Source organism: Ptychodera flava, chromosome 13 (genome assembly GCF_041260155.1).
Source record: "Ptychodera flava strain L36383 chromosome 13, AS_Pfla_20210202, whole genome shotgun sequence".
NCBI lineage: Eukaryota > Metazoa > Hemichordata > Enteropneusta > Ptychoderidae > Ptychodera > Ptychodera flava.
This window is the reverse complement of record NC_091940.1, coordinates 40,920,086-40,939,397: the sequence shown is the minus strand read 5'-3', so window position 1 is coordinate 40,939,397 and position 19,312 is coordinate 40,920,086.

Genomic DNA, 19,312 nt, shown 5'->3' with positions numbered 1-19,312 from the left:
AGATAAATGCTCATTTATACCTAGAGGTTTTCTTTTTAGGAACTGAATTCAATTTAATTGTTTCAGCCCCTAAGTACACAAACCACAAATGCACAAGTTGAAAGAAATCGTAACTGTTTCAAGGTAACCGCCAAGATTAAGATCTACCAAGTGAAGTGACTGCATTCATGGATACAAAGCAATGCAACATCAATTATGACAAAGCTTTGTGAAGCACTGGCTAATGTACACTGAAATAATTCCCTTTCCATGAAAATGCTCTCTTGTAACAGCAATATCATATTCTCAAGAGATGTTTTTCATTACGTCGCTCTCTCATGTGGCCTATGCTAGACACATTAATACATAAATTGATGATATCTTCAGTCAGACACGCAGTATTGGTCCAGACTCGCTGGAATCAATCTACAGGGTTTAACGAGAAAGCCAGCATCGAGCAACATCAGGTCTCAAACGAATGACTTTAGAAAGCCGCATTAAACTTTATGTCAATTATCAGTCACAAAAACGTGTCTTTCAAGAAAATGACCACACTACCCCTTTACGTGGCATGCTATACTTTGAAATATTTTATCCATGGCGTCTACAGCTCAGAGTCATACACATTCTTGAATGTAAGGATCATAATTATTCGCGTCTTGCTTGTTTTATCGGAGATAAATATGACTTTCTTTCATGGCTTTGGCTGTGTTCTGTGTACCGGCGCTTTGTCCGTAGTATGTTCTGTGTTGTGCTGGGTTGTGTTTGTCGTATACAATAACTATGTAATATGACTTTTGACCTATGATTTTTAAATAACAGATTAGTATGGTTAACATTAATTTTGTTATTTCTTATATTGCTTGAGCCTTACCGGCTGTGTCCAACTTAATGGGCTTAGAATCTCAGCTGTACAACATGAAAAAAATATCCCAAGAGTTCTTCTTCGAGACGTTATTAGGTGTAATTACTAGGAACATTACATGTGGTACTAGGAACATTACATGTGGTACTAGGAACATTACATGGTATTGTACTAGGAACATTACATGGTATTGTACTAGGAACATTACATGGTATTGTACTAGGAACATTACATGGTATTGTACCAGGAAAATTACATGATATTGTACTAGGAACATTACATGATATTGTACTAGGAACATTACATGGTATTGTACTAGGAACATTACATGATATTGTACTAGGAACATTACATGATATTGTACTAGGAACATTACATGGTATTGTACTAGGAACATTACATGGTATTGTACTAGGAACATTACATGGTATTGTACTAGGAACATTACATGGTATTGTACTAGGAACATTACATGGTATTGTACTAGGAACATTACATGGTATTGTACTAGGAACATTACATGGTATTGTACTAGGAACATTACATGATATTGTACTAGGAACATTACATGTGGTACTAGGAACATTACATGGTATTGTACTAGGAACATTACATGGTATTGTACTAGGAACATTACATGTGGTACTAGGAACATTACATGGTATTGTACTAGGAACATTACATGGTATTGTACAAGGAACATTACATGATATTGTACTAGGAACATTACATGGTATTGTACTAGGAACATTACATGGTATTGTACAAGGAACATTACATGATATTGTACTAGGAACATTACATGTGGTACTAGGAACATTACATGGTATTGTACTAGGAACATTACATGGTATTGTACTAGGAACATTACATGGTATTGTACTAGGAACATTACATGTGGTACTAGGAACATTACATGGTATTGTACTAGGAACATTACATGGTATTGTACTAGGAACATTACATGGTATTGTACTAGGAACATGGTATTGTACTGGGAACATTACATGGTATTGTACTAGGAACATTACATGGTATTGTACTAGGAACATTACATGTGGAACATAGCTAGTCTATCTGAATCGCCGTTTGCGTTGTTTTGGTAAAGAATGACAGTGAAAAGATAGCTTCACTGAATTGGATGGTTATCTTCATTGTTGGGCAAAATGCTAGATAGGTATGACTTTCTTCATGTCATCGCTGTGCTACATTGTTTGCCACTGACTCTGTTCCATTACATCCGTGTCTCAGCAAAGATTCCATGTTATATATCTCAGTACAAATGTGATGCAAATTAATTCATAATGTTGAAATTCTGAGGTATATAATGAGAACAAGTACAAACGTTTGTCTTTTAAATATGAATATATACTACTGTCGTTTGAAGAGAATAATATTAAAGTCAAAAACTTTCGAAAACGTTGAGTGTATTTAACATGCCAGGCGGTTGATTTCTTTGAAAGACCTAACAGGTAATAATAAAAATAGTTATTGAATAATAATCACAACAAGAACTACAACAACAACAATAGAGAGGTTTAGTTACACCTTGTTAACGTTCCATCAGTACGCTGTTAGGGTTGGTGCCGAGAGTGGTCGCGTACGTGTAGCATAGACGTTCGGAACGTCAAACGACACGTCTACACGTATTCATAATTACGTGTAGTGTTTTGATCACTGTAAATTAGCAAACATATTTGATATCAGATAGTCTCATTCTACTTTCAATATGACGCCTCCTAGATAAAATCGATACTTGTATCAAAGAAAATTGGTCGGTTTAATTCGAGGATAGAAAGGAGTATAATTGTATTCGTCAAGTAGAGAAATCAATTTTTCCTCAAAATTACTCTAATTTTGCATGTTTCTGACAAAAAATGCCTAAAAATCATAGGAACGTACAGCGTAAACCAAAAACTTAGCACGTTAGCACAGAAACGCGTTTGCCATCGAGCGCTGTCAGACGTAGGCGCAATTACGTACTGTATTATTTGCTAAACCTCTCCACTACTAATCATTTTCAGTAATAGAGCGCAAAGCCACTTTAGTGAACTGCAATAAAACTGCTTACACTAATTAGTTTCAGCTGTAGCCGTGGCCACTTTGATGTTGAACAAGGCTACTTGATAAAGACCAAAAAGTCTGCTTGTACAAAGGCAAAACTAGCTCTGTCTGAGGCTCGAGTTGTAAATGAGAGTTTACGATTGGCACCCTGTGTTCAAGATTAAGATACAATGTAACATTACCATGCACTGGTCCATGTACAAATCTTTTTATTTCAACTTCCCCAGACAAACTGTCTGCATGGGACATACAATGTTGTCGACTTTGCCAGCTGGCTACAGCTGAAACTACGGTAATTACTGTGAGCAGTTTTATTGCAGTTCACTGCAGTGGCTTTGCTGTCTAATACTGAAAATGGTTGTAATAATGATGATGACGCAAATGATAGTGATGATGATGATGATGATGACGCTGATGATAGTGACGATGATGATGACGATGATGATTATAGTCATCATCATTATTATCATCGGTTAGAATTATTATGTAATAATGCATTAAATATCTCTAATTATTAGTGCACCGAAATAAACCGATGTCAATGGTATCTATGCCTGTTGATAAGCTATATTACAACCATTTGCAGTAATAGAGCGCGAAGCCTCTGCAGTGAACTGCAATAAAACTGCTCACACTAATTAGTTTCAGCTGTAGCCGTGGCCACTTTGGTGTTGAACAAGGCTACTTGATAAAGACCAAAAAGTCTGCTTGTACAAAGGCAAAACTAGCTCTGTCTGAGGCTCGAGTTGTAAATGAGAGTTTACGATTGGCACCCTGTGTTCAAGATTAAGATACAATGTAACATTACCATGCACTGGTCCATGTACAATCTTTTTTATTTCAACTTCCCCAGACAAACTGTCTGCATGGGACATACAATGTTGTCGACTTTGCCAGCTGGCTACAGCTGAAACTAATTAGTGTGAGCAGTTTTATTGCAGTTCACTGCAGTGGCTTCGCGCTCTATCACTGAAAAGGGTTACCATATTAAGTATTCGTTATATGGTATTTTCATTTCATTCCTGTTTCAAGTTCAAGTTGAAGCGAACAGTCTAATCTTACAAAAATATGAGCCAATCATTGATATACCGGTGTTTAGCTTTCACGAGTCATTTAGGGGCAGAATGAAGAATATACCCGTCATTTAAAGGTATTCGGGAACTTCATTGCTTTATTTTATTTCAGAGGCAGAAATATGAAAAACACGTTGAAAACGTGGCTAATCGATGCTTAATTTTGTGAAAATATAAAATAATGTCCTCGAAAATAATGAATTGTAGGTACTACTTATTCTTGGAGTATTCTGACACACCAAAAACTAATCCATGAGTTCCAACGATTATACTTGACTAACCTTAGTATCTTTTTGCTCAAGCAAATATAAGCATATACTGCCGTCGACACAATTAAGAAATTATTTCGAGAGAAATGTCCATTCAGATCACAGTTACAGCAGCAGAAATGCCTGCAGCAATTTTGACTTTGCCGCCACTGTCCGTTTGAGAGTCTCTTTTATAAATGACTATCCTGAAAACCGCGGGAGAAAACAAGTAGAAAGGTTTTGGCAACCATCGACGCACAAAGCTGTCATCGATTCCAGCCCACGTCCACGCCCAGACGGCTAGTATGCGCGCTCAAAGCACACTACACGAAATATATGTTCTGACGGTTGTAGAGTGTTGTCAGCCCAGGTAGTCTGAAATCCGACTCCGTTGTGACTGTGGGAAGCACAGTCCGATTCGCTTGAAGCTTTCCATATATTCCATAGACCTCTGGCCATTGTACAACGACAAGTGTAAGGTTAGTGTACGTATTACATGTGTTTTATCGAGTGTCGGGATCTCGTCTAAGCTTATTCGAATCAGTGTCGCGACGCGTCATCAGCTATAAGGTGTACACATTTGCCGTACAGGTTGTATTACACCCGGACAGTTAGAATCCCAATAGCTTCGAATTTTATGCATTATTTTCATGATTTTATTTTCAAACCAAAGTTGGTTCGTGTAAATGTGCTAAGTGAAAGACATGTGTAGTAGTATTACTGCTCGCTGATTAGGACCATGCCTATTCGTTTTAACAGGTAAAATAATAAACGGATGCCGCACTCATAAAATGGCGCCCGACGGAGATGTACAACAGTATCTTCTGCACATACACATCGTGATCATACCAGAAACAAGTATGATGCCATTTACACAACACATGATGACAAACAGTTTGGGGTAGTAATCTTTATATTCTGCCATATGATTAGTTTTTGAAAATGGCGGGAAATCTAAAATGATGTTAAAACGTTTGAATTTACATGATATTTTCGACTCTTATGACAGTTTTATACAGTCTTTCAGTCTCTAATGGGTCATATTCAAAGAAAACTGTTGGAAAACTGAGAATATTTTGAGATCGGTTTACTACACGTTCGCAGCTATTTGGACCTTAAACAAAAAAGCAAAACCTCTACAATTTTCCATTAAATGGGGATGGGTATCAAAAGTATACATATATATCGAATACTTCGGTAAAACTGTCACAGTTTCTTTGATAGCTAAAAAATTCTTATTTTGGGTCAATAGGTGCAACATTTCAAAACTTTGGTCAAAGGCCTACATGTGATCGATACTTCCTTGGTTTGGCCCAAAGTCAACATGAAGTGGAAAATAGGGGAGGGGTCATATCAATGGTACATATCGGTATATCTTTCTCATTGCCCTATGCAGTGTCCCCTCTCCGGGTTTGCAAGCCGTATCGTCATGCCTGTGATATTAGAAGGGAAATTCGCCGATGTGGGAATGGACAGAAATTACGGGGAGGGGTGATTTTTATCGAAATGATGCTGCTCCAAATAGTGATCCCTCAAAAGTATTTGCAGGAAAAATAGTGACCACAGTCCACAACAATAATATCTTCAGTGACATGTAATTTCTTATTTGACCTCGACTTGTTAAAGAATATTTTGAACCTGTACAAATAATCACTGGTATGCAATGTTTCAGTAACTTTGATGAAAAAGAAAATACATTTCACGATAAATAATCTATTAGCAACTTGAAGTACAATTGACCAGGCAAATTTAAGAGATGATAGTCGTAATGGTTATATTTTATATAGTTTTCTTACTAGCTGTATAAAGAGCACTATTATTGTTTTTCAGGCCTAAAGTAAATATAAATGTACAGATATAGCACCTTTTGCCGGGGAAATTGTCATCGGTTATTGGTTTACCCTATAGACAACCATGTATATTAAAGTGATGTTTTTGAGGTGAAATCCCGATGTTGTATTTATTTTTAACATCTGTACTTTCAATCACCCTATTCTTGTCAAGTACATTAATATCAATAGCGCTGTTCACGGTTACAGGTTTGTAACTAAATATAGCTGTACGCGCGCGACATCGGACACGCAGCTTGAAATGTGGACAAATTTTATCAATGTTGCATGCGTGGCTGTTTTTGCAGCTTGTACTCTGAGTCGTGAATATGTTTTTTAGTATTCACTGTTACACTAGCAGTCGCTCACTGAGATGTATTTTCGTCGTTCTTGCATGCGTAATTTTCAAAAGCGTAATCTAAAAATGCGGACAAATATTTATTTTTGCATATTAATGAGAGAACAGTGACGTAAACTGTGAACGGCCCTATTGTCCAAAACCTGTAAATTAGCATATGTAGCTTATTTTATGTAGGGAGAAATATTTATTGTTTGCCCGTAGACTACAGTGCATTATGATTTGATATTCTTGGTGAAATTCCAAAATCAAAGTTCTTTTACACATAAACACTTTCTATCATCCTAGTCTAGTCAAGTACATTTAGATTAAATTGAAATTAGCATTGCATAATGGTTACCGTCATATGTTTGGACATCTTTTACTAGCTCCAACTCTGTGTGCATGTGTGTATACATGCACACAAAGACATAGACACATACATATATGCATGCATGCATGCATACATGCATACATACATACATACATACATACATACATACATACATACATACATACATACATACATACATACATACATACATACATACATACATACATACATAAGAATTATTTATATACACACACATATATATGCAAATAAATAAATAAATAATATATATATATATATATATATATTATATATATATATATATATATATATATATTATATATATATATATATATATATATATATATATATTATATATATATTATATATATAAGAAACTGTAGGAATTCAGGTGATCCCCAGTGGAGCGTGGAGTGGGGTGAAGATAGAAGAAACTTGGGTAGACACACACTACCACACCTGGTTGTTAGGTTCCAAACGTATTTATTATACCTCAAACACATTTGTGTTATATCTCACTTGTGTTTGAGGTATAATAAATACGTTTGGAACCTAACAACCAGGTGTGGTAGTGTGTGTCAACCCAAATTTCTTTATATATATATATATATATATATATATATATATATATATATATATATATATATATATATATATATATGAGTTAAATTAAACATGATTTTAGACAACATAGTGAAAGGTGAAAAGTGATTCGAAACCATTTGTACTCGGATTAGACAGATCAGTGCGCACGCTAAATGCACTCATATATAAAATAAAATAAACATTTTAAAGATAAAATAAAGATAAAATAAAGATAAAATAAACATTTTGTCAATAAGTATTTTGAAAAGTTTATGTCTTTTTTACCTTTTTGTGACATCAAAGCAAACTTTGGATGCTTACCTGAATAATCTCACTCAGTGTACAAAATAACGATGGTACACAACTGCAAAAGTGTCAAAAATTAACCCTTTGCTGAACCAGATAAATTGATCATGACCTCTAGACGACATCGGTTTTTCCTTTTTTCGACACTTTCCAATGAAGAATAAACATTGATACTATAGATGGAGAAGCTGATATCCTTATCGATATCAAAGACACCGCGCAAACACAGATTTCATTACCAAAGCTTGCATGAGGTCCATACGTATATGTTCAGCCATGCGTGATGACTTTTGTGTATGGAACTTGATTTTTTTAAACGATTCACTGAATATTTACATTGTAATCTTTTCTGGCTGCAAGCAGAGTCGAAGTTGTGCACAGTTGACAAGCATTTCAGCATGTTTCAAGGAGTAAAATGACAAGCTACTTTTCAAACTAGATTTCATGGAAAAGGTAAAAAGAGAGCGACTTTATCCCTTCAAGAATTTCATTATCAGCAACAAAAACATTAAAATCAAGGCTAGCAGTATTCCGATCAAGATTTTATCTTATATTTATATTATTACTATTATTATTATTTATTGTTGTTGTTGTTGTTGTTGTTGTTGTTGTTGGAGTAGGAGGATTTTCCATCGGAGCTCTCAAAATTCTACAGGAAGACAGAAGAGCGAATACATTTGAAATAATTTATCATCAAAGAAATAGTGTATTAAAAATTTATAGAAAAAGAACACACATGTGGAGCATTAATATTAATGGATACAGTAGTCTGATTCTTGTTCATGAAATTCATCTATCAATTTCTTATATGATCATTCCAATTTGAAATGCTCTGTTGCACACGGAACAGATTGTGAATGTACACTCCTGCCTTCAACCTACTGCTTCTGAATTCGTATGCTGAAGGAAAGATCCACATTGGTTAAAACATTTAGATCAGAAGCAAGCTCAGGTGAAATGCCTTGTGTCGAAAATTGATTGGAGGCAATGTTTTTGAAATTTCACCATGTGCCAGGTAAAATCATAGACCCTTGAGAAAACGGGATAGGAAATAGCGGCAAATATCAAATGGAATTGGGATTAGCAGCGTAGTTGAAGTAATTAAAATGTGTTAATGACCTGGGGATTAATTGATGCTGGACGCGATCGACTGCACAACGTCCATAGACCTTAATGAATAATGATCGCATGCACAACGAAGTAAGTTTTAAATCGGAAGTTATAATTGAACCTATTAGGTGATATTTTGTCAGCTCATCGGAAGATAGTTATGTAAAAAGGATATCATATGAGCTTTTAGATTATGCGCTATATTCTTACAATTATAGAGCGTTTAATCCTAAAAAAGAACGCAGGGACATTGCATACGTTTTACTACACATCATGCTTGTACTTAAACCCATTGACAGACCAGATATGAACTGAAAATGCTCACGTGTTTCATTATATATTGCAATTATGTGTAAATTTGAACCTTTGCCACATGTTTGCAACTTCATTGAAAGTATTATGATCAACATAATGAACAATATTCACCGCAGATTAATTCTAAAGGTCATGAAGTATACAAATATGCAATTAGCTGAAATAAAAATATTAAATTTCTTTGACTGCTGTCATTGTATCACCACTTTATATAGCAAGTGTAATTACCTTTGGCCAAGTCATTCAAGCCATATATGCCAAACTGTGAAAGTTCATTAGATATGCAAATCATAAATTAGCTGACATGAAAATGTGAAATGACTTTCAATATTGTTTTAACCTGGTATATTCATCAAGGTACATAGCATGTTTTGCCAACTTTGAAATGGTTAATGACTTTCAATAATGTTGTATCATAGTATCTTCAATGTACATGACAAGTTTCATCGGCTTTGGTCAAGTTTAATCAGGTATATATCACTAATTAGGAAAATTCATTAAATATGCAAATTAGGAATTGGCTGAAGTAAAATGTCTTTTGACTTTCAATAATGTTATATCATAGTATCTTTGATGTACATAGCAAGTTTCTACAACTGCAATCAAGTTAATTCAGATATATATCCCTAATTAGGGAAGTTCATTAAATATGCAAATTAGGGATTGGCTTTAGTAAAAATGCTAATGACTTTAAAGAACGTTGTATCATAGTAGCTTCAATATATGTAGCAAGTTTCATCAACTTTGGTCCAGTCAATTCAGATATATATCCCTAATTAGGAAAGTTCATTAGCAATTTAGCAACTATCTTTTATGTCACCCTTAGTAGTTCCCACTGCTGCTATATCTTGGTGTGATCAATATTTGTAGCAAATCTTATCAAATTGTGCGAAGTCATTCTCAATGTATAGCCGTTTTTTTTTCAAAATTCACTAATTATGTAAATGAGCAAAAAGTAAGCAAGCCACACCCACCAAAAACTAGTCAGTTCCTGCCATTTGCAAACTAAATCTATGTACCAGATTTGATTCTTATCTGATGAGCCGTTTTTGAGATATCGGGCACACAGACAGACAGACAGACAGACAGACAGACACAGACATCGCTGCGACATTAGCCCACATGTGTGAACACGTGAGCTAAAAATCTAATGATAGAGGAGTTACTTGATTTCTTTCGATTATATCTTATCACTGTGACTGAACTGGGGGAGGGGTGGGCCGTGGGAATTCCGTGCGCACCTGTACTGTAAATATGACCCTCCCCTAACCTCTTGTCTGGAATGTGACCCTCCCCTTGTCCGACATTCTAAAACTTGACCCTCCCCAAATCACTACAGTATTCTCCCCTGGAATAACTGAAACAGTATCAGCTAATATATGTAACAATTTTGGAGGGCTGGCGTTTTTAGGGAGGGTCGCAATTTATCAGGCAAGCATTTTTGAAGGATCATAATTTGCGGGAGGGTATGCACAACTATAAGAAGGCAAGATGTGGCTGATATTGTGCTTAACCCAAAAGTATCAAATCATAATGCGTGGGAGTCTATCAGGCAAAGTATTGACAATTTTCCCTGCAAAAAATCTATATCAGCACATTTATGTACGTTTGATAATATATGTAAATGTACTTTGCTTGAAGTGGGAAGGAAAGCGTGTGTGTCTGTACAAGAAATTGGATTTTGGAATTTCACCGAAATGTTGATTCACTATACATGGTAGTCTATGAGGAAACTATGAATATTTTTTTCCAATACAAAGCTAGGTAAATCTTATATTTATGTACACTTGATTATTGATATTAATGTTTAATGTTCTTGATTAGACTATGGTGGTTACAAGTGGATGTGAGTGGAAGAAATTGGTTTTGGAATTCTCCGAAATGTTGGTTCACTATACATAGTAGTCTATGAGAGAACTATGAACATTTTTTCCAATATAAAAAGTAAAACTAACAATATCTGTGGATTTTTTCCAATATAAAACGTAGAACTAACAATATCTGTGGATTTATAGACGTTTTATCATTGATATACACTTTGCCGTCTGTCCAGTATGTTTTTGTCTCTTGTCTTTCATCAGTTTGAACTGTTCAAGGTTCAGGATACTACTACATCTTCTTTGCTTGTGAAGCTTGTCGTTAATGTGTATGTATTCAAAAGAATCAATATATTTCGTCGGTGAATTCCTATTGAGGAAATATCACGTGGACAATCGAAGGTTAATCCGTAAAATCAGCTTCTGTTAAAAGTGACACTCCCCCAAGATAGGTTGATAAAAATGACCCTTCCCCTTGGACAGTTTTCTAAAAAGTGACCCTCCCAAATGTCCCCAGTCCATCCACCTGTAATTACTGTAGGCTCCCTTGCTGACATTAAATAGAAACTAGGTTTACATTTAAAACAGTAGATGTACCACAGTAAGAAATAGACCGTTGCCCCTTTACAGAATGCCTCTTCCTTATATGCATTACATATGCCCTGAGACAATCATGGTAGCATTCTGATTCTTTGTAGAAGCATTTTGATAAAAGAGACGTTGGTGTTTTTTGACATCCAATAATCGTATAAATAAACTATCTGGCATTAAAAATGCGAACCTGTATAGAGAAGAAAGATTCGTCATCATGAAAAGTACCCAACGCCGGAAGCATGGGAAAAGTGTGAACATTTAGGGACCCCAAAGAATTGTAAATGTCACGCGTTTGCAATGGGAGCATGTTGATTGAAATTGTATTATGCCAGGGCAGGTATATCCTTGTTAATGTAAACGAAGTCGATTAAAGATCGATTTCTTTCTCAACAGAAAAGGTCAAGTGAGTGTTCTACCATTAACCTGGCGTTACATTTGGTTGTGCATTTTGTGCGGCATATTCACATATGATTCTTCCTGTGATATTTGTCAGGAAAATATCGGAATTAATCGCTACAAAGTAACTTCAATAATCCCCAATGTCTCTTTCTGCTACATAAAGTTATGTTTTAGCGAAGATGACTCCGAGGTATGTCTACAGGATTTTCTTCATTGAAAATTGTGATATGGACAGGCTTCGAAACTACACATGAAAACACCAGAAAGTAGAATATGCAGATTACACGGACGTCAGCTATTATTGAAATCTGAAGCGGCCCCCGCGGGAACTTACTGCTACTTAAGATCCATTCCAGATCTTGACCTCGCAACCGGGCGTTTCCCCCGAGGTAAAAGAAGCGAAGTGAAAATTGTACGTATGATGGAAATCGATGTAATGGAATCAGTTATTTCTCTTCTGAATTTGGGCAAAATAAAGCAGGGAAAGTGAGTGGACGGTTTAGATAACATCACGGTTATCATGTACTATAACGACACTTCCAAGAGTTATTTATCAAAAGAGAGTCAGACGTCACAAAGTTGTCATGTATACATTTACAGTTCGCCATCATCTATACAATGTATCAGCACAAGAGAATTCATTCAACAAAACTTAACCATAAATTTATAGTTTCCCTGTTTACCGAGTAAGGCTTTAAAGACTTAGTTTGAAAGAGCCTTATAAAGTATTTGGTTACAATATATTTCCCTCGATTTTTACCATCACGTACATTTATTTGCAGGAATAAAGATCAATCTTTTAAAGTTGAAACTCTTAATTTTCACCAGCGACGGCATTTTGTCGGCCTTCACCAAAATGATACACATCACGTGTCCTTAAATTACCGAATCAACATACAGTTCGGACGAGGTGTGTTATTATAACACACCTCGTCATGTCACATGATATAAGGTTATTCACCAAAATATTGTTTTTATGTCCCAGTGCATCGTGTAGCAGAGCGTACAGCGTTAAGGATGTCTGATCAAATGAATTGAAAGTATTCGCAGACACATATTGTTGAATAAGGGATTTTTGAATTCAAGCCTGTAAGAGTAATCAAAAATCGTTTTATTAACGGTGGAGTAGTCCTGCTTAATTTTTTACATTTTCTGCGTTTTACAAAATCAATGTCACAATCCATTCATTTCAAGTTCATGCAGTGAACATTCCCATTGTACAATAACTACAATAATAATGCAATACTCTACCTCATATATAAAAGCTCAAAAAGAACTTTGTAATTTTAAATCTTTAGTGAAGAAATATGCTTAATTTGTACGCTTTGTGTTTTAAAGTCTCGTCACTTTTGATGTACTTTTGTCAATTTTATTCATTCTACGTGTCTGTTTTTATTTGTTTGTTGTGTACCTTTTGCTTTCTATGCAGGACGTCATGGGAGATCATAGAACACCTTGTGTGGGAAATGAATTGACTTATCCTGTTTAAATAAAGTAAAATAAATAAATAAATAAACTCAAAATTTAAACTTCGAACGGAAAAGATTCTTAATTTACTGAAAACAAGTTTCTGATATTTAGTCTCATTTGAAACTGTAGCAGTATTATAACCCTGTATAGTATTATCAATTTTTTCAAATTTTTGTCATAAATAAAATATAGCTCTTATCTTGTACTTTTCAAAAATATTGAAATTTTGGGCAGTTCATCGTGCTCAAATTTTCATTATTTTGGTAGAATGTAGTCAGGAATTCACATATTTCATACTCTCTCACAATCGCCGTTGAGGCGTTCTCCGGATGGTTGTAGCTAACCTCAGTCATTGACCAAGCTGGTTTTGGATTAACCTTAATTGGCTCAGACGTACAGAGAGATAAAAAAAAACAGTAATGCATTTATCTATAAATGACAATAAAGGCTAATATTGTTTTCAATAACCTAAAACAAGTTACTGAAGTACGCATCACTGTTACATGACATGGCGTCCATAAATATCGAAACTATACTGTGTGACGAAAACTCCGTTACAGTGGTAACTAATTCCTCCAAGACTTTTCAAAATATTATAGAAATGTCAATTGACAGGTGTTTATTCTATGACATAACGGAAGATCAAATATAATGTTGACAATAAATATCCACTACGAAATTAAAAAACGTCGACTTTTGATCACACTTTCTCAAGGAAACAAATATTATTAGCGAAACAAATCACCTACTGATTACCGACCCTTGAAATTCAAATGGCCTCTGCCCAAGTGGTAACTCGGAACTAAATTTTCAATTATCAGAAGAGGAAGCCGATAAAAACTTTAGTTTCCTCGTGAACTTCAAAATGAAGCCCACAAATGTCAGACCAAAAAAGTAGTGCAAAAGTTTGAGGGTCCCAATATTTGGCCCTGTAGAGCATTTTAACTTAAAACATCGTCGTTTAAAACTTTAATTTAAAATACGCCGTGGGAACAGATATTCAGACTCAAAAACTTTGACGGTCTAACACTTCTGGGGACTGGTCATTTCGGAGCTAATGGAATAAATAAAGTTTTCAACTGCTTGTTTTGTGTAAATTAAAAACTTCGTTTTTCCTTATAGATTTAACAAAGAAGGGATTGCGGTCATTTTGAATTTAAAAGTGTCGTTAAATATCAGATAATTGACTTCTTTGGTACCAAAGTTTGCACGGTGAGCACTGATTTTTCGAAAGAGAATGATTTCAAGTTTCTATGAGGAAACTTTCAGCATATGTTCAAGTCTTTCAATTTCCAGGCGTGAACTACCTTAAGTTAATTAAGGAGAATTAGCGATGAAATCACAACTACGGTGTTCTATGCAAAACGGACGATGAAAGCGGCATGTAATAATAACGGTACAGACAAAACAAATGGGAAACGTGAGCACGGGAATACACATCGTTCTATCTACGTTTCTGCCCTTGGTTTTATTTGTACCGTGGCCTAATCGAATTCCGGGTTACCCCATTAACATACCAGGTTTCAATGACCGGATAATCTGCGTATAAAGATAGAAACACACCAACTTGACACGGCATTCACGAAGACGCCAAATATACGTCTGTAAAGTGAGAATCTGATAAAACGTGCTTATCTGACAAAAGCCATATTACTAGTAGCCCAGAGAGTCTGTTGGCCAAATCATCGATGCCAAAAGAAATGTATCATTACATTTCGTTTCTGGACGCTTTCCTCTTGGGGTTTCCTCTAACGTCATTACAGTTAATGCTGTCGTTCTGAGCATAACGATACTGAATTGTGTGCCAGTGGGTGAAGAAAACTCACCTTTTCATATTCTAAGCACTTTATCATTTTTTTGCAATAAATTGTTTACCCATAATTTTGAATCTGATATGGTTTACTTTGTTTTTCATTTTGTTGTTCAAAATATTTAAAAATCTAATAATATTTACATCTCGGGTGTTACGTGTACTAAGGTTAATCATACACAGTAGTGGGGGATTCTCCCCTTCATGGTGCGTTACATGTAAAGTTATAAATGCAATTTGAACACACAGGAAATATCATTTATTTACACAGTAAGTCGATACCTTGTTTGAACCTACGCACGCCTGGCTTATTGGAGTTTTTTATGAATAAAAACATACTTTTTATAATTTTTTCAATTATCGTTTGCGATAATCTGCTGCAAAACCAACCCATAACTCTTGAAAATACTTCTTTACGGCAGCCGTATTATATACATGCAGTGTATTAATAGACATCGTGCACATGACATTGAAGTAAGGAAACACAAAATGTAAACATCTTCTTACATTTAATAATGAAAAATTCACATTTTCACTTTTTGTCTATTAAAGCCCCAAAATTTGTAAATTTCAAATACCGTCACATTCAATGAGAACTGCACAGTACCATATCTCATTCAATGTGACCAACACAATACCATATCTTATTCAATGAGACCTGAAAAATACCATGTCTCATTCAATGAGACCAACACAATACCATATCTTATTCAATGAGACCTGCGCAATACGCTTTTCTCATTCAATGTGACCAACACAATACCATATCTCATTCAATGTGACCAGCACAATACCATATCTCATTCAATGAGACCAACACAATACCATATCTTATTCAATGAGACATGCACAATACGATTTCTCATTCAATGAGACCAACACAATACCATATCTCATTCAATGAGACCAACACAATACCATATCTCATTCAATGAGACCAACACAATACCATATCTTATTCAATGAGACCTGCACAATACCATTTCTCATTCAATGAGACCTGCACAATACCATATCTCATTCAATGAGACCGACACAATACCATATCTTATTCAATGAGACATGGTATTGAGCAGGTTTCATTGAATGAGAAATCGCATTGCGCATGTCTCATTGAATAAGATATGGTATTGTGTTGGTCTTATTCAATGAGACATGCACAATGCGATTTCTCATTCAATGAAATCTGCTCAATACCATATCTCATTTAATGAGACCAACACAATACCATATCTTATTCAATGAGACATGCGCAATGCCATTTCTCATTCAATGAAACCTGCACAATACCATATCTCATTCAATGAGCCCAACACAATACCATTTCTCATTTAATGTGACCAGCACGATACCAAATATTATTCAATGAGACATGCACAATACCATATCTCATTCAATGAGACCTGCACAATACCATATCTCATTCAATGAGACCAACACAATACCATATCTTATTCAATGAGACCTGCACAATACCATTATCTCATTCAATGAGACCTGCACAATACCATATCTCATTCAATGAGACCTGCACAATACCATATCTTCTTCAATGAGACATGCGCAATAAGATTTCTCATTCAATGTGAGCAACACAATACCATATCTCATTCAATGAGACCAACACAATACCATATTTTATTCAATGAGACATCCGCAATACGATTTCTCATTCAATGAAATATGCATAATACCATATCTCATTCAATGTGAGCAACACAATACCATATCTCATTCAATGAGACCAACACAATACGGTATTTTATTGAATGAGACCTGCATAATATCATATCTCATTCAATGAGACCTGCACAATACCATACCTTATTCAATGAGACCTGCACAATACCATTTCTCATTCAATGTGACCAACACGATACCATATGTTATTCAATGAGACATCCGCAATACGATTTCTCATTCAATGTGACCAACACGATACCATATGTTATTCAATGAGACATCCGCAATACGATTTCTCATTCAATGAGATACTAATTTTGGCATGTAAAGTGTAGCTCGTATGATATCTTCAAAAATATCTTGATATTTTATATAATATGATTAGGTAAATTATTCTGTCCTCAATTTGTATAATATTAAGACGCGCCAAAAAGTCAGGTCTTCGACAATGAGACAGGACGATCAAAATGCAAGCAGACACAACATCAGCTGGGACTAACACAAAGACTCGTCGAGTTAAGGGACTCGGAGAAGAAACATGTTGTGCAAGTTTAGCTGAGTATTTCAGGGGAGAGATGGAACGTAAGGAGAAAAGTGACCACCTTAAATAAGTCGTTTTTTAATAGACGTAAGATCTCCATAGGTTACAGAAGTATATTTATCATAACAGAATGTATCAAAGTTAAAGCAAATACGTATGGCGTATTGATTGTAACATTAAACCGCTTTTATTTTCATCGAATTCAGCTGAAACAAGCAGGACAAGAAGTGAAGTTGACACGATTGGAACTAATTTGGAATAATTGGATAGTGTAATCTGCAAATGTAAGCTCATCTGCTTTTCATTTTAAATATACACTTCCTTTTACGAGTAATTTGTAATATAGCGATTCAGCTATAGAGTACCTAACACGTTTGAGAAATTTGAACAATATGATGACCCAATTCTCCCAAACTACTTTAAATCGCATTTGAAAACCAAACGTTTGAAAATCAACGTGATTGGTCAAAGTTGTCATGATAAGGATAAAAAACAGACTGTTGTTATTTTTAGCATAACTTTCACGGGAATAAGGAATACATTATTTTTCATAGAAATATCAAACAAAGTTGCACGGTTCATTTTAAAAGTAACCCTAAAACACGACGAATTACTCTTAAGTCCATTTACAACATGAAATTCAATCTACTAGCTTGATTTGTCCCTAGATTATTAAACCTCGTCAAGAGAAATACACCCGTGTACCCGATTTCGTTTCGCCTTTGCAAAGTTTTGAATTTCCTAATTTGCAAAATGACTGGCATTAGATTTTCTGCGATGTCTCACATTTGAGTGATTGTTAGGTTATTACGTCTTCAAGTCATTGGTATTATCACGTATTCATTTACAGATGAGAGTGGAAAATCCAGGTTTATGTGGATGTTAAAATATTGATCCGAGCCAAAGCTTTGCGAATGGAATCTATAGGTGTCTCACTATTCAATCAAATGCCCTAACCATTCGTTAACAGCTTTGTTTTCTTGTGTAGGGTTACAGTGGAAGGTTTTCTTCCATGCGTAAAACCACTTTAGCGTCATTGTGCTGTTTCCATGGCGTCATTGACTGAGCTCTATTTTCTATCCTTGTTCAGTGTTTGGATGAAACAGAAAAGCTTGATATTTCATCAGGAAGTTTCAATTACGATTTAGGAACGATAATCCGATACAACCGAATCATTTTATATTACATAGGAACATCGGATTGGAATGCCTACGTGGCATCACGCAACAGGTAGCGGACATCTGATAACTCCATCGAATACGGAAACGACCTTGCCAAGGTGATCGCAAGTTTCAAGATTTGCCTAAGGACACACAATGTCACATTTCACATCCTTCCATCAAAAATGTTTGAAACTACTTAATACGAACATGGCAGTTACATAAGAAGACTTATGAGAAAGTTTTTGACATGACATAACAAGACTGACATAATAAGATTTCAAGGCAACAGAACAAATGAGATGAACGTTTGTTTGAAAACGTACGCGTCTTTAGATTATGAAATATTTAGTTAAAAAATTTTGAACAAATTTGAATGGAAACCATGAGGGGAGCCTTACAATATTAAGCCATAAAGACAACGAGATCGGTCAGGATGAAATGTGAACAGACAGGTTTTTGGCGAACAAAATTCAGCTGATAGTGCTGTATTTATAGTCGATATCGAATTAGCAATGGTTATTGCAATAATGCCTGCGCTTTCTTGAACAGAATTTGTAAAAAAATAACTTTCTAAAAAATAATTTTTTCAAGGTGCCGTTGATTCATATATTCATTGCTTTGATTGAGTTTGTGTCCTATCTATTTTCTTGATATCAGCTTATTCGCTACATTTGCTAATAGCATCTGCATATGCTGCGCGTATCATCCACAAATTATGAATTGTAGATATTGAAAGCAACATTATGACATTTATATTTCATTACATGTCTCG